This window comes from Hydra vulgaris, chromosome 15 (genome assembly GCF_038396675.1).
Source record: "Hydra vulgaris chromosome 15, alternate assembly HydraT2T_AEP".
Taxonomy (NCBI): Eukaryota; Metazoa; Cnidaria; class Hydrozoa; order Anthoathecata; family Hydridae; genus Hydra; species Hydra vulgaris.
The window spans coordinates 16278060-16302500 of NC_088934.1; the positions used below are offsets into that span (position 1 = coordinate 16278060).

Sequence of the window (24441 nt, forward strand, 5' to 3'; positions counted from 1 at the left end):
AACCAAATGGAAACAATGGCAGATAAAAAACGTTACACTGTAATTGAAAAAGCTAAAAAGTGTTGAAACGTTATAGAATTGATAACTCACATTTTGAGTATGAGAGAAAAATTCACAACTCATGCCATTCACAACTCATACCATTATTAAGGGAACCAATCAAAACATTTTAAACTAAGCATTACTAAATCCAGGAATCCATCATCAAATGTTGCTACTATATTGCTACAGATTGATTATGCAGTTATATTTGTCAGAATAAGCCTCAAGCTGCACATTATGGTCAAAATCAAATTTCTTTTTTCTCTGCTGCAATCTGGCAAAAAAATCTCAAAACTTTCACCATTGCATTTGACTCTCTGGATCACACAATGACCTCCTTACTTGCAAATTTGGATAAGTTATTGGAGTTTATTTCATTTAATACACAAGAAATTCACATCACCAAATCAAATGGTTTTGTGAATTATCTTCGAGACATAAATGTTAAAGTTCTATACTTGTCCAAAATTAAAAATTGAACCTAACAGTGAATGGCCTAAAGGCAATATGCATAAACATAAGAAGTAAATTTTTTGACAAACTAAAAGATTTTTTTATTTAAATGACTTAATAAGCATTAATAAAGTTGTTATACTAAAGTAAGTTTTAAAGTTGCTCGTGGTCTTGCAGAAAAACTGTTATTGATTTGATACTTATCATCAATAAGGAAGAGTGCTACCAGTTTTTAAAAATTGTCAATGTCAAGGACTTTAAATGAACGAGTTCTTTTATATAACTTTTAATGAATGACTTTTGGAATTCTTTTGTTACGTAACTCTAAAAAAATCTAACTCTTAATAATAGATATAAAATTCCTCAATAATAATTGCTTGGTAGCATAAGTGATATAATGGAAGTTAAATATATAGTATCAAAACAACATGTTTATTTTTCTTAGCCGGTTACCTCTACTTAATTATATATATATATATATATATATATATATATATATATATATATATATATATATATATATATATATATATATATATATATATATATAAATATATATATATATATATTATATTTTTTATATATTTTTTTAAATTGGTAAATATTATAAAAATAGATTTACTTTTGTTTACTGATTTGACTATCTTTTACTTTATATTGGTTAAAAATGATATTTCAAGTTTATATATATGTATATATCTTATACTGCTGATTTAGGTGAGCAGTCTGACGTCATACTGAAATAGCCTGCTGCCAGGGGCTTCAGTACATACATCGACTGAAAAATAGCCTGACTCGCAGCTGAGTGCTGTTACATCGACTGAGGGTTTGGCATAGGCAGCAGTTTTTTCATTAATTATTCTTTATTTTTTTCTTGTTTTTCTTAAAAAGTCGTATGCATTAAGATAAGCAATAAAAGTGAGCAAAATTACACAATAAATCACTATAGCAAAGTTTTTATTTTTAATAACTGTCACTGATATTTAAATATTATCTTATAATTTTTCTTGTTTCAAATTGGCGGAGTTTAAAATAGAATAAGTTACTGTTATAATTTACAGCTTATAATTACAGCTTAAAATATAATTTAAAGTTTAAGTTCCAGTTATATCGTAATGCGTTTTTTATAATTCTATTCGAGAATTAATATTAAAATAATTTTTAGTTAAAGCTTGTATTAGTTGTTATAACATATAAGATGTTATAACAACATATAAATAGAAACATATAAATGGCTAATTTTTGCGAATCTTTGAGTAAATTTGACAGTTAAGTTACTGTAGTAACTTTCCTGGTTGTTTTGATTTAGTTTGAAGGTAAGTTTATGTACTGTTCAATCAGTATATCAAACTAAATTTAACTTTAAAATAATATTGGCTTCCATGCAGAGATTTAATTTAAATTCAAAAGCGCTTTAGTTTGAATAAAATTTCTGCGCTTGAGATCACACTTCTATTCAAAGTATAAATTTAGCATGACATACTTTATGACCCCTAATAAAAAACTCAAACAAAAACATTAATTTTAAGAATGGCCAAAAAAATGCTTAATTAGAAAAGAAAAAAAAGTTAACAAAAAAAAAACAAATTGTAAAAATTTTTTTTTAAAAAAAAACAACTAATCCTAATTACTAAGGTAATTCAAGCGCTGATATTTTTTTTTTTTTTTTTTTTAAATATCTTCGCTTCCAACAAGGCTGCAAGCAGCCACTAATTAAAGTTGGAAGTTACTGTAAGAGAAAAGATGAAGATTGTAGAGCAAGATAACGATTGACGGACGATTTAAAAGATTGCAAATTATATGAATCAGGAAAGCAAGATGAAGGAAGCGAATTCCAAAGAGCTGATGTTCGAGGAAAAAAACTAGACGAATAAGCGTTTTTGGAGCACTTAGGAACAGTCACAGAAAAAGGATGACACTTAATTGAATGACGAGTAACACGAGAATGAATTTTAGTAGATGGCACAAGAGACGCTAGCTCTTTCGAGCAGTGCCCATTATAGTATTTGTAGAAAAGAGAAAGAGAAGCAACATTACGACGATGTGATAATGGTTGAAGGTTGGCTGCAAGAGCAGGTCCAACTATGTTTACAATGCGTTTTTGCACCTTGTCTAAAAGAGAAAGGGCATCATTAGAAGATCCGCCCCAGATATGGCAACAGTATTCCATACAAGGCCGGATTTGAGATTTATAGAGGTAGAGAATAGAATCCAGAGTAAGAAAGTGGCGAGCTCGATAAAGAGATGCAACCTTAGCAGATGCTAATTTTGCAACCGATTTGATATATGGTTTCCAAAAAAGATTGGAAGTAAGAGTTAATCCTAGAAGATGAAGAGTAGGTGACTCATCGAGTACATCACCATTCATAAATATAGGAAGATCTAAATTATTGCGATAACGATTGGCTGAAAAAAATTGAGTTTTATCTGAATTAAAGTTCACCAGCCACTGTGAGCCCCATGCTGTAGCAGAAGTGAGATCCTTTTCAAGCTCAAATGCCCCCTCCAGGCAATCAGAGGGTGTTGGTTTCTTATCACGACAAGAATAAATGGTAGTATCATCAGCAAACAATGCCACCTTAGATGTGAGAATATCTGGAAGATCGTTAATGTAAATTAAAAAGAGTATAGGGCCAAGGATAGAACCTTGAGGAACCCCTGAAGTTACAGAATAAGAAGAAGAGTGTTGTCCATCGAGGACAACTTTTATGCTACGATTGGAAAGGAAGGATTCAATGATCTTAAAGATGTTGCCGGATACACCATAAGAAGAAAGCTTATGGAGAAGACCAGCATGCCAAACTTTATCAAACGCTTTTGAAATGTCAAGAGCGATGGCCTTAACCTCTCCACCTTCATCTAATGCACGATAAAACCTGTCAGTTATTACTGTTAGCAAATCAGCTGTAGAACGAGAAGATCGAAATCCATATTGATGGTCAGAAAGTAAGTTATTAGATTCAAGATGAGAAATTAAGTGTTTGTTAATTAAAGATTCAAAAACCTTGCTTATGATAGGAAGAAGACTTATGGGACGGTAGTTAGACGAATCAGATGGCTCCCCAGAATTTTTGAAGATAGGGATAACAGATGCGGCTTTCCAGCAGGCTGGAAAACAAGACGCTGATAAGCTCTCGTTGAATAGTTTTGAGAGTATAGACGACAGCTCTGGACAACACTTCTGCAAGACAATAACAGGTATGTTGTCTGGGCCACAAGCTGTAGAAGAGTCTAGACAGGAAATCGCTTTAGATACAGATGCTGAAGTGATATGAATGTCAAGCAATGAATCAACCTGTTTGTTGGCAATATCAGGTAGAACGCAATTAGTGGAATCAAGAGATGATATTGATGAAAAGTTTTTAGCAAACAGTTCGGCTTTGTCTTTAGGTGAGGTGACAAAGTCTGAACCATACAAGAGAGGTGGAATTATAGATTTGCCCTTATTATTGATATTATTAAAGATTCTCCAGAAGTCACGAGAGCCTAATTTTTGAGATGAGATACGAGATTTCATGACCTGAGAATAGCGGGTTTTGGCGTTAGACAAAACCTTTTTACAGTTGTTTCTAGCAGTAATGAAAAGATGTCTGTTTTCTGGAGAATTGTTTTGCTGATAAATATGGAAGTAACGGTTTCGATTGGCAATCGCAGCAGCACAGTGTGAGGAAAACCATGGAGGAGAGTGAGGCTTGACCTGGAATCGTCGAGAGGGAATAAAAGATTCCATGCCAGCCTGAATCCACGAAGTTATGTAAGAAGCACATTTGTCGACAGGAAGTTGAAAGATTTCTACCCAAGGGCCATCACGAAGAAAATCACGGAAAGAATCCCAGTCAGCTTTACTGTAGTTGTAAGAGGTTCGATAGTAGGGGTATTCAGGTGATGAAGAAGAATGAGATATTAGTTTTAGAGAGATCAAACTGTGATCAGAAACACCTTAGGGTGAATGTGGAGAAACTGAGCACTGACTAGGATCAGAAACAAGACATAAGTCGAGTAGAGAAGGTAAATGATTAGGGTTGTCAGGAAAGCGAGTTGGAAAGTTGATTATTTGAGTTAGGGATTGAGAAAGGCAAAAGTTGTGGGCTTTAATGCCTGCAGAGTCACTGACACTAGAGCCAAGCCATTCAGAGTGGTGAGCATTAAAGTCACCGACAACAACTATATTAGCTGATGGATAAAGAGAGAGGGCTTGGTCAATATGATCAGAAATAACATCAAAAAGTGTACAGTCTTGAGATGAAGGAGATCGATATAGAACAAAGAGAAAGGCAATAGCGTGAAGTGGTGCTAAACGAAAGCACATGAAAGAATAGTCTGTGGATTCAAACCTAGTTTCACGACAAACAGGTGAATTCTTACGAATGTAAATGCCCAGGCCAAGCATGTGACTATTGGAGTCTTTACGAATCAGAGGAAGATAACCATCAACACTAAGATCACAGGATGAGACAGCCAAACTCAAATTAGTCTCACAAAGAGCAAGTAGGTCTGGTGAACTTTGCAAGAGATATGACTCAACAGAAGAAAAGTTACTTCGAAGACCACGAGTATTAGTGAATGATAGGTTTAGAGAACTTGGTGATGATGATGGTTTTTTGTGTTTTATAGTTTTTGAAACTTTATTCATTATTAAATTAGATTGAAGAACTTGACTCAAAGCATAGATACTACTCAGAACACCGTTTAATAGCCCAAGCAATTGCCTCATTACTACTAATAAACCCTAAGCCGTAACAAAGGGCTCCAAATGTGGCCTCCGCAATGCACACCAAAAGTACAAACAGGGACACCATCCATGCGCAACATGGCACTGTTAATACTTTGATATTTTTCAGCTGTTGATAGAATCAGCCTCTCTGAGAGCTACCACAGAGTTCGGGAAACCTGACTACCAGCCGGCCTCAGAACCATAAAACTGAGTTTTAGAGCTGTACTCTCATAAGGAGATAATAGAATGAGTTGCCTAGTCATAAAAACAGTGACACAAGCAAACCCATGCATTGAGTCAAGAAGATCCAGCATTCAACATCCTAAACTGGAAACAATGTATTAAAAATACATCTGCGCCAGCCTAATAGATGAAGAAGGGGTGCAAGGCTGGTCAACAATCTGTTTACCCCTTAAGTCTTTGCCTAGGAGGCCTTCTACAAGACAGTAGCTGGGTGCATTTAACATCTGCCCAAGACGAGTATTTTTATCGAGACACCATCTCTAGCCTTTACTCAACCAAGAGCCCCAAGGCAGGGGGTGTTTTAAATCAGAGTTGGCATCTCCTAGCCTTTGCCTAAAAAGGCGTATCCTACAAGGCAGCAGGACATGAAGCAGATTGTACTGGGTTACATGTTACCAGTAGCAGGATAACCTGATCTGACAAAAGTATACAATATATATATATATATATATATATATATATATATATATATATATATATATATATCATATGTATATATATATATATATGAAATAAAGATATATATATATATATATATATATATATATATATATATATATATATATATATATATATATATATATATATATATATATATATATATATGTTTATTTCAAGTTAATGTTTTGGGTAAATTGTTATTAAAATGTATTAAAAAACATATATTGTTGCTTTTGTATCAAAAAGAAAATAATAGTAAATTTAATAATAATAATTGTTATATATATATATATATATATATATATATATATATATATATATATTTAACAAGTTAGTTAACAAGTTAAAATTAAATAGTTTATACTTACTATTTACTTTATTAATATATTCTCCTCGCTTTAGATTTTTAACTTATAATTTTGTTTTAAAACTGCTAAATTTAAGAGTGATAATGAACCTTGGGATTTTTTTAATATTTCGATTACCATTTAATCAATTATAATAGTATTTTATTTTAACTAAAATATTTCCCTTTTAAATAATAAAGGGGTACTTTAAAAAGGTTGATTACAAACAAACAAAAAATACATTAGCAAGTAGAAGCAAGAAAGTTCATTCAGGAAAAGTGGCCTAAATATTTTTCAAAGAGTTTGTTAGCAAAAAAAGTTTAAAAGAAAATTGTCATTTTTAAGATCAAATAATGGTGAGTAGATCATGAGTCAGAAAAAAAGTTAAAAAAAAAACTGCGAAAGAGGTTTGAGGTGAAAAAGAGGTTTGCCAATTTAAAACTTGATCAAAAAGCAATTATTAGCTTAGATACAAGTTATAAGTACTCTGTTCAGGATATTAAAAAAAACTGGCAATTTTAAGTCAATTTAAGAAGTGAAAAAAAAAAATTTTAATTTTTTTGCAAATATTAAATATTTGCAATAAAGGAGCTGCGTAATTATTGCAAAATTAAGATCAAATTTCACTAAATTTAGGGTGTTATATCAGGACATTTTTCAAAACTTGTGATCAGCCCAAAGGCAATGCTTTCTAAAGGTGTTACTGTGTTTGGAGACAAAATTAGTTTAGTGATTTGCAAAATATTTTAAAAAACCTGTGGGTTATTATCATTCGAGACAAATTACTATATCATATAAAATATTGCTTCAATATTTAGGTGATATCCCATTGAGACAGTTGGTTTATCGTGTACATCCTTTACCAACTAGCATGGTTCCACTTGTTTGGGACTTTGGTCAGTTGGATTCGGAGACTGAAGAAGCCTATGCAAGACAAATAATCTCAAGATTTGTGAGAAAATTATTTTGATATAAATTTTTATCCATTTTTGCAAATCACGTTGTTGTATTATATAACCACATTTATATACTTAAATTTTTATCATTGTTTAAATTTTAACATTGTTAATTGTTATACTTATATTCATTTAACATGTTAATTTATTATATTCATTGTTTATTCTTAATTTGTATTTTAAAGTTATTTAAATATTTTTAACTTCATTGAGGATTTTAAGTTTTATCGGTTTTTATCAGTTGATTCAAAAAATAATAATATAAGTAATAAAACTAAGAAAACTATATCTGGATATAAGAAGTTTCCTTTTGGAGATAAGAAGTCTGTATTAAAATGTAATTTGTTGCATAATTTTATCTTTTTTAACCCCTTAAGGACCAGGCCCAAAATATCTCGGGTCATGCTATATGGTCCAAAAAAACCAAACCCGAGATAACTCAGGTGGTCACATATTTTATGTTTCATAATGTATTAGCCCAAAATAATTCGTGAAAATAATCTTATAACAATATTATTATATTAAATCAACTAAGGATCAATCAAATTCATAATATTTAGATTTATAACAGACTTTTTTTTTATTCTTAATATGTCAATATCTAAGTTCTAAGCATAAAAAAAAAAAATTGGTTTTTTTGGTGCATTTATTTGAAAAAATATCAGTCCTTAAGGGGTTAAACATATATGCCAAATACAGTTTCATTTTTTATTATGTAATAATACAGTTTTCGTTATTCATAGTTGCATTAAATTTATTGTTAATTTTAAAACATTATTAAATTTATTGTTAATGCACTTGATTTAAAAATATTTAGATGTGTTGCAAAAGTTTACAAAACATTTTAAAACTGTTTAATAAAAGTTGGTAGAGCAAAAAATTGTATTATTAAATATTGTAAAATAACAATAAAAGAAAAAAATAATGTAAAAAGTTAGATATAGGTTTTTTTTTTTTTTTTTTTTCCTGTTAAGTTATGTTTATTGAGTATGCAATTAATATGCAAGTAATTCTGCTTCATGAAAGCTTTAAGTTTTGAAATTTTTCAAGCTAATGAATCTTACAAAATGAATATATTTTTGTGATTATTTCTTTTATGTACATAGGTAAATGAAGGAAAGCTACCAAATGATAATCTGTTTTTTGAGTTGATTGTTTGTGTACTTAAAGAATCTCAAGCATATATGAGAAGACAAAAGGTTTAATTTGATATGATTTATACAGGGTATACAATTAATTTCTGATTGCCCATCTTTTGTATTACAACAAGTAGATGTATTATGTATTACAACAAGTGTATATAAAGTGAATGGTGATTATTAAAGGAAAAAGATCTGTCTACATAGCTGCCATGATTGATAAAGTATGCAGTTTGATTGCAAAATGGATTATATTGCATGTCATCCATAGGGAGTTCAACAATATCTGAACTGATTGACCAGGGAATTCACCAGACCTTAATTGCCTTGAGCATGTATGGACAAGACTTCAAAACAGTGTTTTGAAAAATCTCAGACCCCAAAACGACCTACAACTCATCACAAGAGTTCAAAAAGAATGGGCTTCCATCACCCAGGAAGAATGCTATTCACTTATTGAAAGTTTTTGCGCCAGAAATTCAGAATATTTTGGTAAAAATTGGTGGAATAACTCACTACTGATCAATAACATTGTTCTAAAGATTTTGTGAAAAAATGAATAAAAAATATTAACTAACAACTGAGTTTCATTCATTTATAAATGAACACAAGGGGAGGTTGGGGGGGGGGCTCAGAAATTAATTGTACACCCTGTATATATATGCATATATATATTATGCATATGTATACATTTATTTGTATATATATGTATATATATAGGCCTTGTTATAAGATATCATTGTGTAAATTCCATCTGGAGTTTTATTGATTATTCCAGCAAGAATTATATTTATATTATTTTTTACCTTTAAGATTTAAGTGAAAACCTGCACCTCAGAATCGTAGCTATATAATATATAGTTTTATAACCTATAACATATATCATATATTTATTATATATATTATATATATATATATATTAATATATTAATATATATTGATATTAATAATATATTAATACGTATATTATATACATGTATATATATATATATATATATATATATATATATATATATATATATATATATATATATATATATATATATATATATGTATATATATATATATATGTATATATATATATATATATATATATATATATATATATATATATATATATATATATATAATATACCTATTTCATTTGTTTGATTCTAGTTTCATTTAAATATAATAATTTTATATATTAAAAGTTTTAACCTGCATAATATTTATATATAAAATTATTTCTTTATTTTCTATTTTTCCATTTTAGTTAAATTAAAAATATTTACTGTAATAGGCATCCTATATTTTTTAACTAATTAAAATTTAAGTAGCATTTAAAATAAGAATGTTCTCCAAAGCAGGCAACATTCTTGATGATAAAAGAACTAGTTTGCTGCCCAAAACTGAAGAGAAACTCTTTTTCTTCCAGAATATTTCAAAACTTCAAAATATTCTATAATTAATTGTGGCAAAAAAAATTACATTGTGCTCATGTAGAAGTTTTTATTTTTTACCTAAGTTTACTTGTAGTTCTTCATTACTCTATAAGACAATTATTTAATTTAAATCATATCATAAGTAACTTTTCTTCTGTTGAGTCTTATCTCTTGCAAAGTTCACCTGAACTAATTTCTTTTTGTGAGACAAACTTGAGTTCGGCTGTTTCATCTTGTGATCTTAGTGTTAATGGTTATCTTCCTTTAATTTGTAAAGACTCCAATAGTCACATGCTTGGCCTGGGCATTTAGATTCGTAAGAATTCACCCATTTGTCCAGAAACTAGGTTTGATACCACTGATTATTCTTTTATGTGCTTTTGTTTAGCACTACTTCACTCTATCACTTTTCTCTTTGTTCTATATTGCTCTCCTGCATCTTAAGACTGCACTCTTTTTGATGTTATTTCTGGTTAAATTGACCAAGCCCTTACTCTTTATCTTTCAATCGATATCGTTGTTGTTAGTGAGTTTAATGCTTACCATACTGGATGGCTTAGTTCCAGTGTCATTGACTCTGCAGTTGTAAAGGCCAACAGTTTTTGTCTTTCTCGATCTCTAACATAAATAGTCAACTTTCTAAATCGCTTTCCAGACAACCCAAATCATCTACCTTTTCTACTTGATTTATGCTTTGTTTCTGATTCTAGTCAGTGTTCAGTTTCTTTGCATTTACAATTAGGTGTTTCTGATTACGGTTTGATCTCTCTAAAACTATTTCAACATTCTTCTTCATCATTAGAGTTCCCCTATCATCATACATCTTATAACTACCTCAAAGCTGACTAGGATTCTTTCTGTGATTTTCTTTGTGATGGCCCTTGGATAGAAATCTTTTATCTTCCTGCTGACAATTATGTTTCTTACATAACTTTTCATAACATAATCTTTTATTCCCTTTCTATGATTCCAAGTCAAGCCTCACTCTTCTTCATTCCTTTCCTCACATTGTGCTGCTACAATATCCATCCGAAATTAATACTTCCATATCTATCTGTAATACAATTCTCCAGAAAACAGACATCTGTTTACTATTGCTAAAAACCATTGTAAAAAGGTTTTGTCTAACGCCAAAGGTTGCTTTTCTCAGGTCACAAAATCTCGTATTTCATCTCAAAAATTATGCTCCAGAGGCTTCTTTAGAATCTTTAACAGTGTCTAATAATAATGGCAAATCTTTTACTCCAACTCTCTTGTATGGTTCAAATTATGTCACCTCACCTAAAGACAAAGCTGAATTGTTTGCTAAGAACTTTTCATTATTATCATTTCTTAATTCCACTAGTTGCATTTTACCTGATATAGCCGACAAACAGGTTAATCAATTGCTTGACATTCATATCACTCTAGCTTCTGTATCTAGAGTGATTTCCTGCTTAGACTCTTCTTCAGCTTGTGGAAACATACCTTATATAGTCTTGCAGAAGTGTTCTCTGGAGCTGTTGTTCACAACTATTTAACAAGTGCTTATCAGAGTCTTCTTTTCCAGCCTGCTGGAAAGTGGCATCTGTTATCCCTATATTTCAAAATTCTGGAGAGCTATCTGACTCATCTAGCTAACGTCCCATTAGTTTTCTTCCTATCATACGCAAGGTTTTTGAGTCTTTAATGAACAAACACTTAACCTCTAATCTTAAATCTAATAACTTACTTTCTGATCATCAATATGGATTTCGATCTTCTTGTTCTACAGTCGATTTGCTAACAGTAGCAACCGATAGGTTTTATCCTGCATTAGATAGAGGTGGAGAGGTTTGCTGATGATGACTCTGACTTCCGATCTTTCTTTGAAACCATATATCTAATCCATTGCAAAATGCTAAGGTTGCATCTCTTTATCATGCTCTACACTTTCTTACTTCGGATTCTATTATTTATCTCTATAAATTTCAAATCTGTCTTTGTATGGAATACTGTTTCCATATCTGGGGCAGATCTTCCAAAGATGTCATTTTTCTTTTAGAAAAGGTGCAAAAACGCATTGTAAACTTAGTTGGACTTACTTTTGCAGCCAACCTCCCGCCATTATCACATCATGGTTATGTTGCTTTTCTTTCTCTTTTCTACAAATACTTTAATGGGCAGTGCTCTAAAGAGCTTGCATCTTATTTGCCATCTACCAAAATTCGTTCTTGTGTTACTCGTCATTCAATTTAGTCTCATCCTTTTACTGTGACTGTTCCTAAGTTTTCCAAAAATGCTTATTCATCTAGTTTTTTTCCTCTAACATTCTTTTAAGTTGTCTATCAATCGTTATATGTCAATCTTTTCTCTTCTATTAACTTCCCACTCTAATAGTGGTTGCTTGCAGCCTTGTTGGAAGCAAAAATGATGAAAAAAATTTTTTAAAAATTTACGCAGTCTGTCACATGTTTTACAAAATAAAGGTAAAAAATAAATTCCAGCATTCCAGCCTGAACTAAAAGTAACAAATCCTGGCCGAAATAGAATTCCCGCACATCCCTAGTGGTAACATTTTACTCCAGCATTGCTGCAAATGTTCCCAGAATTGTTTTTGATTGGTTGGCCATTTTTTTGTCTAGTTTATCCAATAAAAACTGGGGTGGATTACTATACGATGAGTAAGGGGCTTAATCCATGTATGTTAATGTTTTGCACATTCGTTTAATAAATTATAATTTTTACACAGTTTTAATATGTGCTTAGAATTATTGTCTTACTTAAAAATAAAGATATTTTGTTTTGAAAGGTTTAATTTCTAGCAAGACTTCTATGTTGTGCTAAAAGCAACAACATAGGAGAACAAAAACTCTAATGCAAAATCCTATGAATAAACAGCTCTGATACAAAACATTCAGTTTTATTGTGGGTAAGGGAAGGATGCTTGCTTTAAAGAAAGAAAAAAGAAAAAAAATTAAAAATTTAAGTCATAAAAATTTAAGTCATATTTGTCATATTTTAAAAATTTAAGTCAAAAAAATTTAAGTCATATTTTGCTCTTACCTATATTATATATTAAATGGTAATCTTTTAAGTATATAGGTAGTATTTTAGTGTTTTTCATATTTAAAAGTGTTTTTATTAAGTATGAGTGTATATCAAATTAATGTATATATTATAAGTGTAGGGGAGAGTGGGGCACCATGAGACTTGGGGCACCATGAAACAAAGCAATTATACAGCAATATAAAATTTTTGTGACAGATCCTTTTGAGTTGTAATCAGTTACTACTAGATGTATTGTTTAACGTATAATTTAAATCAGAACATGTCAATAATATTGCCAGAGGTTCAAATTTTTGTTTTTTCCGTTGCAAAGTAATTTAAAATCTTTTTAGTCATAGTTCTAGTTATTTACCATAGTTCACCAGTTACCATAGTTACCATAGTCGCGTTTTAGTTGTGTTACAAGTTCTTTACCATAGTTCACCAGTTACCATAGTTACCATAGTCGCGTTTTAGTTGTGTTACAAGTTCTTTACCATAGTTCACCAGTTACTGCTTTCAATTGCTATTAAACTTTTTTTTTTAAACTTTTAAATTTTTTTGTTGTAGTTAGCTAGTTTTTTATGATACTTGCTTTTAGCCTGCTTTTTTAAATGTATCATTCAGGAGTAGGTAGCTGGAAGGAAAATGTATGACTTCAGCCCTAAATTTTTTTAAACTTATGACTCCAACTTGAATTTTTTTGAATTTATCACTCCGACTCTTAAGTTTTTTGCTTTCAGCTTTGGTTCCAGCAACATTAAATATCTTTCGGTTATGTTTTATGTATTTATGTAGAATTAATATATATAACAATGATATAAGTATATAGTTCACAGATATGACATAAATATAGAATAGATGAAAGGCCATTCCATAAACCTAATAAATTGAATTGAAAATTTAAACCAAATAAAGCCGAGGAGTTGGCAATTTCTGTTGCTGTTTCTGAGTCAAAGAGTTAGCAAATTCTGTTGACATTTGTAACCTACGGCTCTGGGTTCCACGGCTCTAGCTTCTTTTGAAAATCTCTGGCTCCCAAGACTCTAGCTTCCCACCCTTGCTTTCATTGTTAATTTTAAAATTGAAGCAGTTGTCCTGTTAGAATTTTTATATATTATTTATGCAATTTCCTTCATATTCCATAAGTATTTAAAACCTGCTGTACTTATAATTGTCATTAGGACTAACATCTTCATTGTTAGAATTCACTATCAATTTATCTTAATAGTTTTCTGTATTTATGTGGATACAAGGTTGCTTTGGTTCCTATTTAATTTAAAATCCCTTGCTTTTCTAAACAATACAATACAAAAGACTCAAAGTTTTGTTATGGGTATTTCATGTTCTCTCTTGTGCTCTGACAAGAGATAATGTGTACTTCTAATAACAGTATCTCTATTTAATAATACCTACTTCATCAAACTTTATGAAGTTTTTTGGAATTTTCAATTTTGTTTTTACTTTAAAAAAAGCTTTTCTGCATCTATCTTAATGTTTTATGTTTGTATTTCTTTTTTTGTGCTACGTTAGAAATAGATATTTTATAACATTTATTAATGTTAGTAACTTGTCTGAAGACTTATTTGCAAATCCGATTTGCATACACTCATGCATACATACATACATACATACGTACATACATACATACATACATACATACATACATACATACATACATACATACATACATACATACATACATACATACATACATACATACATACATACATACATACATACATACATATTAGGGTGTCCCAAAAAAGTTAGTAATGTTATATTTTTTAATGGATACCCTCTTATTTGATTTGAATGGTCTCAAAACATTTAAAATTAAAGCTTTGTGTACTTTAACATGCATGTACTTGCAGGGTTTTGGCGTGACAGAAATCTTGCATTGCTTGCTTGTTATTACTTGTTGATTTTATTAGTTAACACATTACACTTTGGAGTAGTCAACATGTCAGTGGAGTTTTGAAGTTTTACCAGTTCAAAGCTTCCCTCTAATTGTCAAGTACTCGGAGTATTATATTATATTATGATATAATAGTCTAGTATATTATATTATTTGTAAAGTGAATTTAAGTGTCTATGAAAGTGCAAGTCTTACTATTTAGGAGTGTATTATTTACTGGGAATAGGCATGTGTATTGTCTAAATGATTATCTAACTATCTGTGTTAAGAAACTAGTTTCATAATATAAAATTTGGAGAGATTTGCAACAAATTGTAAAAAAAAAAGCAAGTGTTTGAACAATGCAGACTCATGCCGATGCGCTTCAGCTAATTAAAATAAATGAAGATAGGATCTTTTTGGAGCACCAAAATGAACAACGTTGATCTGTTCACTTAGCGTGGACAAAAAACTTACAAAAAAGAAGATAAAGCTCACCTTTAAATTATTGATAAGGAAAAATGACATATTTTGCATTATTAGCTCCATTGACATCATCTTATGAAACACCACAAAAAAACTCTGAAAGAGCGTACTGAAGCTATAAAAGTTAATTTTTAAAACAATATTTTGGATAGGGTAACTGTCCACTGATACAGCAAACTATTGCCAGCTCTAGATTCACAAAAATCAAAAGAAGAACGCTTCCCTGTTGTTATTTCATATGATGATAATGAAAAACTTATCACTGTGCTAAAATCAGACAGCTCATCAGTAAGCAAACAGGCAGAGGCAGTTTGAAATGTCATTATCAACTGGAATCTTGAGGACAGAGTACAGATTCTCTGTTGTGATACTGCTTCAAATATAGGCCCTAATAATGGTGTATGTGTGCTTCTCGAATAAAAACTGGATAGTGAAATACTTATTTTTGCTTGCCTTTATCACGCCTATTAACTAGTATTAAAAAGTGTATTTGAAGCAAAAATCAATCAAGTAACTACAAGCCTGGATATTCTGTTGTTTAAAATGTTCCGAGAAAACTGGGAAAATGTTGATGCCAAAAAAATACAAATCTGTAAAAAATAGGGATGGCTGTTTTACTTAATTTGATGTAAAAACACGAATTACTTTAAGCGTAAATTACTTTACATAACTCATATAAAAATAAATAATTTACTTACATTTAAAAGTTATTCCTTTTTTTTACATAAATTATATAACGTGTAAAACTTGATAACTTAAGTTAAGTTTTTAAAATGAGTAACTGTTACTTGAAAAAGTAATTTTCTTTTACAAGTAAAAGTTATTTGCATTTTTACTTTTATGTGTAAAAGTAACTAATTAGCAAAAACAGCTTAAATAAAAGTAATTTGAAAAAAATGGTTATTTACAATTACAAATAAAAGTAATTTTTCTCTTTGAAATTTTATACTTTACTTTGTAAGTAAGTAAAATGTAAGTTATATTATTTACTTTCTCAAAGAACAGTCATTTCATGTTGATTTAACATAAATATTGATATAGGTAGCAAATTCATTGTCTGTTTTAGGGTACTTCTGGGTAATACTTCAGGTAATACTCTGATGTATGTGGGCAGTGTTTGTGGTGCAGCATCGGGAAAGGATTTTTTTTCACTTATATCATAAAGGGTAGTTCTATTATAATTAGAGGCAAATATAGTCAACATATGGGTATACCAGTAGTATAAAGACGGGCTCCCTGATGCATGAGTACTAATAGGGGCTGCTAAATTATCATTGATTTTTTATTTCTATTTTTTGTTGAGCAAAAATAGGTTAGTGGCCATAATGGAACTTTGGCAGGGAGGGGGAAAGGGGGCATAATTTCTAAGCTATGGGTAATACATGCATTTGTAAAGCTTGACTAAGTCACTGTTCGTTAGAGCGCATTTTTTATCCAGTTTTTTTCTTTGTATTTGCCTTTTCAATCAAGTATTTTGTTATGGTAATATGACCCAATATAACATTTTTGGATATCAACTGCTAAAACAGTTTTCAAAAAATTATAAGTCATTTAAACTATCTGATATAGTTTACATGATTAAAGGAGTGTTTATCAGATATAATCTTTTATTATGCTTTATCATATATAATCTATTTGAAAAAATATGGTAATAAAAACTGTTCAATCTTCTACTATAGGTTGTGGGCACCCTAATAACTTACTTTTTGTTGCATTGGTGTCCAACCCGCACAGGATGATTAGAAAAATAAAATCTTATTCAATTAAATTAGTGTTTTAGAGTAAACTTTTTATTTTTTTTCAATCGTTAGTTTGACTTCCAAGTTATTTGTCGGCTATCAGTTATCCCAGAATCTTACAACTGATTTTTCAATACCTTTCAGACTAGATAGAGCTCTATAACTTCCAGCACTTGTGAAAATTTATTAAAAGTACATCTTAAAATTGTTTTCATAGCCAACTGGAGAACTCCACTTTTTTGAATCTCTTTTTTTTTTTTTTTTTTTTTTACTTGATCCTACTTTGATTTTACTTTATCTTGACAGCATTTGTGTAGTCCCAATGAACATGCATGTTAAATTTGTTTTCTAGGCTAGGGGGTCCCACCCTTATTTTTTTCTTTAATATTTTGTTATTCTTTAAAGTTCATTTACTTTTTAAAAAGATTTCAAAGAGAAATCTTTATTTTAAAAAACATACTGAAACAAAAGATATATTCATAATTAACAGAAATTTTTAATAATTTTATTTTTTTATCATATAAATAAAATGGTTTAAAAAAATATTATCCATGTATAAATTAAACAAAGTACAAAATTTAATATTAAACTCATTTAAAGACTTTATGGTAACCAATAATATAATGATGTCTACTTGTGTAAATTTTGAGATGTAATAGGCTGGGTAAATATAAAAAAGCAATTGCTTTTTACTCAGTAATTGGTCAGCTTTACGTGAATAAAAATTTCAGCAGTTTTCTTAAGTTTTTATTCATGCAAAGCTGAGCAATTACTGAGTAAATTGCTCAACTTTACGTGAATGAAAATTTGTGCAAAACTGCTGAAGTTTTTATTCACTTAAAACTGACTAATTACTGAGTAAAAGCAATTTTTTTTTTTTTTTATTCACCCGGCGTATTATTAATATAATTATGAAAAACCAATGATTTTGGTTAATAAATATACTTTTGATAAATAAAATATACTTAATGCGGTAGTGGTGTAGTGGTAAAGCCCTCGCTTCATAAGCGAGAGGTTCTGAGTTCAATCCCCACCACGTCCCTGGTAGTACCGCGCTCAACTTGTTTCTCTGCGCAGCGGCCTTGTTCCTCAAGGTTCGTGTTTCGGAGTTATAGAGTTGAGAGAGGGTTATAACCACTATTAAGTAGCCTCCTCATCTGTAGTGGTCTTCTCCTTGAGGAGGTGAATAACAAAAAAAAAAAGTTCCAAACTTAAGTATGTTCTTGTTTATATCACATAAGAATGTTTTGGAAAAATTTGAAACACCACCTTGTGGTGTTTCAAATTTTTGTGTAAACTTTATATAATCATAACCTTTGAATTTTGAGATTTAAAACCTGTCGACTTAAATTTAGTGTCGACAAGTTTTAAAATCTGTCTACCCTAAATTTAAGGCGACAGGTTTTCAAATTCCCACATTTTAAGAAAATTAAAAATAAAAGTTACTAATTTGTTACCCTCATTTTGGGGTAGAGGTGGTAAATGTTTTAGGGTATTTTTTTTCCACGTTATATACGTATAAATCATTGCTTCGCTACAGCTCTGGTTATACATATATTTCAAAGTGGTGTAGCAAAATATTTTTTATCAGTAGACATACAAGGCCAAGGCGCCCAATTTCTGTTTCTCTGGAACAATAACTTTTCTATAAAAAAAAACACTTTAAATATATCTTAGGGCTCATAAACCTTACTGCACTAGGTTCAGTTGCTTGTGGGACCATAAGTTTTGCTTATACTGGCCTTGCAGTAGCTAGGCCACTGATACTACGCAGATAAAGATATTTACATGAAAAGTTCCCATATAAAAGTACCGCAGTTACTTAAGTCAAGACTTGAATTGGCAAAAAATCTTTACAAAAATAAAACCTTCCCCTAAAAAATTCGAGGCTCCTTAATCTTTGGGGCATAGTGATATAGCCCCCATAATTCAGGACAGGTTTAAACTTTCTCTCCTTAGTTTTTAAATAATAAGTACATTAACATGCAAATAAGACATGCAATTATGCCAATTATTTTGCTTTTAAATAAACTACCCTTTTTGAGGCTGCCATGAGTATATGCACCTTCTGCTAACTGCCTTGTTTCAACTTAGTCTAAATTTCTGACCATTCGAATGGTTGGCCAGAGAGAGAATATTTTTGAGACAATTTGATTCAGAGAATAGTTATTATATATAGCTAAAACTATCATGGACCGAAACTAGAGAAAGTTTTAATCATGGGCAGAAACATATTATTGATATTTTCAAACTTTACAAGGAAGAAATACCTAAAACTGTGCAAATCTAATGTTGCAGTAAACCAAATGTTAATAACTTAAAGTTTTACTTATTTGCATTACTTTTGTACAAGATCCTGTCATTATTATTGAAAATATAAGTTATTGTAAAATATAAGTAAATTTACTTTCTTTATATAAGATACTTTTAATTTACTTTAGAAGTTATATAAAATGTTGGCTTATGTAATTTAAATTTTATTTCATATAATTTATTTTTAATAAAGATTTGTTATTACTTTTAATATAAAAAAATTCTTACTTAATAAATATTATTTTATTTGTGAATTTAATTTACATTTTGTAGCATATTACTTTTATGTAATTTACTTTCATATGCAAGTTATTTTTTAATATAATTTTTTTTAATTAGTTACTTTATAGGTAAATGTAAATTAGAGTTTGAGAAACTTTTATATTATGTAGTTTAATTTTCAAAAGTAATTAACTTTTAAATGTAAAAGTAAACAGCTTTTTCATGTGACTTACTTTTACATGTAAAAGTAAATTACTTTTTGATGTAATCTTTTATTACATAACTTACTTTTGAAAGTAAAAAAACTTACAAAATGAAGTAAAAGTCGTTTAAAAAAAAATTATTTACTTACACGGAAATGTAAATTTACTTAAAACATTTAAAATTACTTATGTAATTTACTTTTTGATAAAAATTAACTTACTCGTGTAAGTAAAAGAAAAGGTAAGTAAAAAGAGCCATCCCTAATAAATCTTGCTTAAATGTTTCAGAAATTTATAAAATGCTAGAATTCTACAGATTTGAATTGACTAAAGAAATAGCTAGTGATGACTATCATGAATTAGTTGAGTTTTCAATAATATTTCTTGGTGGTGATACAGAGAAGAAATTTAAGATTCGGCCTCCAGGTGCTATGCACAATGCTCGGTGGATAGCAAGAGCCATTTGTTTAAAATACCATTACTAAGCTCCCAATTTAGACTTTCAAACAATGATAAGGCAGCTCTGTTGGATGTCTGTTTGTGGTGACATCCTACATCAAATTTTAACTCCAATTCATTTTAGCAGTAAAAGCCCACAATAAATCTTAGATTGCATCCAAAGAAGATCTTTGTGGCCCATTTTTTAGTATGTTTTATATGTAAATTATGCTTTGATTTTCTTTTATAGTTTACCATATGATTGATAACTGTTTCTTCTGTTTTAATTTCAAAGAAAAACATCATTGACTTTGTCTCTGTCAAAAGTAATTTCCTATTTATTCAACTCTAAAATGATGACAGTTTTCTTAAAAAGACCCCTTCTTTGTGGTCAAATGATGGTTCATTCCTGCAAGCTAAAAGGAAGCTATTGACACTGAGAGCAGTTTATGATATGGCAGAAAAAACGGTTAAATTAATGCAAGACTTTCATGGTTTAATCACTGTTTAAGAGAAGCAAAAGTAATTTTTATTATGTTGTGTAACAAGATCACAGAAATGTTTATCCTGATAATAGAAAGCAAACTTTAAAAAAGAAATTTAATGGTTAATGAGTTTTTTTTACTGTAAATACATAATAAATATTATAAATGTGTTTTATTTACTGTATATAAATAATGAACTCTACCATACCAACTATTCGACTATAGCTCCATACCAACTTTTCGACTTTTATGTCAAGTTGGCATGGGTTATCATTATCTGATCTCGAAAATATTTAATGTTTAAGTTTTTGAAGTCTAATAAAAAAAAAATGGAGGGTATGCATTTTGAAATTTAAAGAAACTAAATTTTAAACTTATAGCCTGGAACACCCTAATACATACACATACATACACGCGTACATATATACATACATACATACATACATACATACATACATACATACATACATACATACATACATACATACATACATACATACATACATACATACATACATGCATGCATGCATACATACATACATATATACATTAGTGGTCAACCAAAATTCTGTTTCAGTATGGGTTTTGATCAAAATTTCAATTTTAACTGATACTGAAATTTCGGTTTCGATACTTTTTATAAATTTGGTAAAAACCAAAATTTCGATTGAAAAACATACCAAAAACTGATATTTGAATCGATGTATACAAAAACGTTCTAGTTCATAAAAACTATTTTTTCCGGGAACAAGAAAAAACTTATTATATCCAAAATTACTACTTTAATAAATTCAAAAAAAAAATCTGGGTGCTTTTTGACAACTTTAAATATTACATTTGTTAAAATATATATCAAAATTTGTGATATATATATATGTGTTATACATAGTTAAAGTTGTCTGACTTAAAAATAGTTTTTATGACTTAGAACGTTTTTTTATACATCAATTCATTTATCTAATTTAGAAAAACAGTTATTTTTTACATTTTTTTTTACAATTATTTTTTCACAAAATATTTTGAGAATTTTCACAAAAATATTGAGAATTTTTACAAAATAGCTTGAAAAAATCTTGTTTTGCAGAGTAAATCTGCCAGTTGTTAAGTTTCGCTATTAACTTATATTGCTATATAACTAGTATATATAACTTATATCATTTTATGTAATAAATCTCAATTTGGGATACACGTGTAATTAATTCTAGCATTATATGAGTATTAAAAAACACCAAATGTAAAATTGCATTTTTAAATATATTTTTCTGATAAAATAAATACTGACTAACCAAAATTTTGGTATCAATCTCAGTAAAATATTTGCCGAAATTTTTGTTTCGGTAACAAATTTGAGTACCCGAAATTTTGGTTTATTTCGGTTTCGGTTTTTTTCTGCCGATCACTAACATACATATATACCTTTATACATACATACATATATACATACATTATCCTCATATAAAAAACTATAACAAAAACTATATAATAAAAATATATATATCATATATAGTTTTTGTTATTATATTTAAGTTACAAATATATAAAAGCTACAATGGCTTTTTAGGTGTCTAAAAATCAATACGAGTTAAGGGTATTTAGAGTATACTAGCCAACAAAATTGGAAAAAACATTTTTTTTCATTACTTTTTTTTAAACCTAATTTTCTTTTTTTTAAATAAATTGAAAGATTAAAAATGTGATTTTTCTTTTTTAATTATTTTTATCTAACAGTTCTATGTGTTTTTTGCTTAGGATGAATGCAGTTTTGTCAGTTTGAGAGATGTAGAAAGGGCATTATTAGTAACAAGTTGGTTTTACAAGAGAATGGACCTATTTATAAACATTACTGACAATGAGGTATGGTAATAAAATATTTTTCTTTAAATAAATTTTAATTATCAGTAAATGGATTATTTTAAAAACATGTTTAACAAACAATTTATCTTAATTAGTTACCACCAAGAGTCAAAATAGGTGTCGGACATCACTGCCTCTCAAACCATTATTAAGATCCGTTAGAGGGGGGCAACCTATCATTTTTTTATTTTCTCAGTAAATATGAATAATTGTGGCTTTCCCCTTTAAATAGGTTTCAAAAACAGTCTGGGTGCTGGACTGTGGTAACCAGGGTTTAAAATTAATGATATCCAACACTTATTTTAACCCCTGATTACCACAGTCTTTAGTTTTATATTATAGAATTATATTTTGTTTGTTATAATATCATTTGCTTGAAGTTATTTGTTAGCTTTTTAAAGCATCTCTAAAGTTATTGGTTAGGTTTTTAAAAGATCTCTAAAGTTATTGCTTAGCTTTTTAAAACATCTCTAAAGTTATTGGTTAGCCTTTTAAAACAACTCTAAAGTTATTGGTTAGCTTTTTAAAACAGAATATTGAGGAATTTAATTGAGAATATTGTGGAATATAAAGAAGTGTTTTAGGCTAATAATAAATAAAGACTAAAAAGAACTCCCATACAGCAACTTGTGACTTATAACACTAAAATCAAAATTATAAAAATTTTAATTTTATTGTTGATAATGGGTTACTTCAAGTGATTTGACTTGCACATTTTTTGTTGCCACATTAGGAGGAAGCAAATTTCTATATAAGCCAAAAGCTTTTGTTTTACTAAAAGTCATAGATCCATGTTAGATCAAGTGGAATAAGTATCAACCATAAAAGTCTACCTCAACAAATGTATAATCAAGCGGCTGGCCTCATTCATTTAGAAACATTACAGAAATGGTAAATGCATATTTTACTCTGTTTTAGCCTCGTTACACTGTGATAAATTAGTCACAGATCAGCTAAAAACACATACACTGCTGTTAAAAGATATAAATTAAGCAAGTGTGGCAGAAGCAAACAAATTACAAATTGGAAACCAGGATAATACTTTGCTTGAAAAAAATAGGTGTCAAGGTTGTGCAAAAATTTGACGCAAAAAAAACCAATTAAATCATTTATAGAGTTAACTAACTTTTTTTAAATATATTTTTCAAATAAATGTTGTTTGAAAAAAGCCATGTTAAAAAAATCAACAATGATTTTTGTTTATAGTTCCACATTTAACATCAAATCAACTTAAATCAACTAGAATTAACACTACTATAAATTCTTAACAAAACGATTTAATTAATAAAGAGTTAAATATTATTAACATGATATATTTGATAAAAAGTATTCATAAAACATGGAATTATTTTCTGCAAAATCTAGCTTTTAAATTTGGCAAAATTAATGATAAAAAAATGTTTATGAACTTGTATATGATAAAATTATAACAATGGGTGATAAAAAATTATATTAATTTTATATAATTATAAGTAATAATATTATAAACAATAAGAATGATATTTTATTTTTAAAAATAATTGATTTATTTTTAATTGAACAATTTTTAAAACTAATTTAAGGAAAATTAGTTTTAAAAATTGTTCAATTAAAAATAAATTTTCTATGCTGTTGTATAAGGTAATGAGATGTAATATACTATATGATGCCATAATAAAATATTATAAACTTGAATTCTATGAAAAAATAAATTAGAAAAAAAATTATTAGAATGTAAACTGCTTTAAGTATAATCATTTCAACAAATTGTTTTATTAATTTGTTTTATTTTCAGTTCACTATTTATAACAAAATGCAATTGGCAATTATTTACTCATTAAGTGTATGTTATATTGCGAAATTAGAAAACCGTGATTCTTATCGTAAATACATTTCTAAGTTCTTTACTGGCCATTTTAAATTGATAAATGGTGCCCAAGAAATTAAAGACAAAGTTGTTAGGTAAAGGTATTTTTCAAACAGTTTTTAATGAATTTTTAAATATATTTCTTTTAAAGTAAATTGTTATTAATGCAAAATTGAAGTCTCTTTAATTTTAT

General features: G+C 29.0%; 1 protein-coding gene across 2 annotated transcripts in view; it reads left to right on the top strand.

Annotated features, from left to right (window-relative positions):
* LOC136092464 (E3 ubiquitin-protein ligase rnf213-alpha-like) overlaps nt 1-24441 on the top strand; it is a 164052-nt gene that overhangs the window by 139477 nt on the left and 134 nt on the right. For both annotated transcript variants that reach the window (XM_065820728.1, XM_065820729.1), the window contains 4 exons: nt 7059-7192; nt 8303-8395; nt 22298-22402; nt 24177-24343. The gene's annotated coding sequence lies outside the window, so the exon portion shown is untranslated. The remainder of the gene's footprint in view (nt 1-7058; nt 7193-8302; nt 8396-22297; nt 22403-24176; nt 24344-24441) is intronic.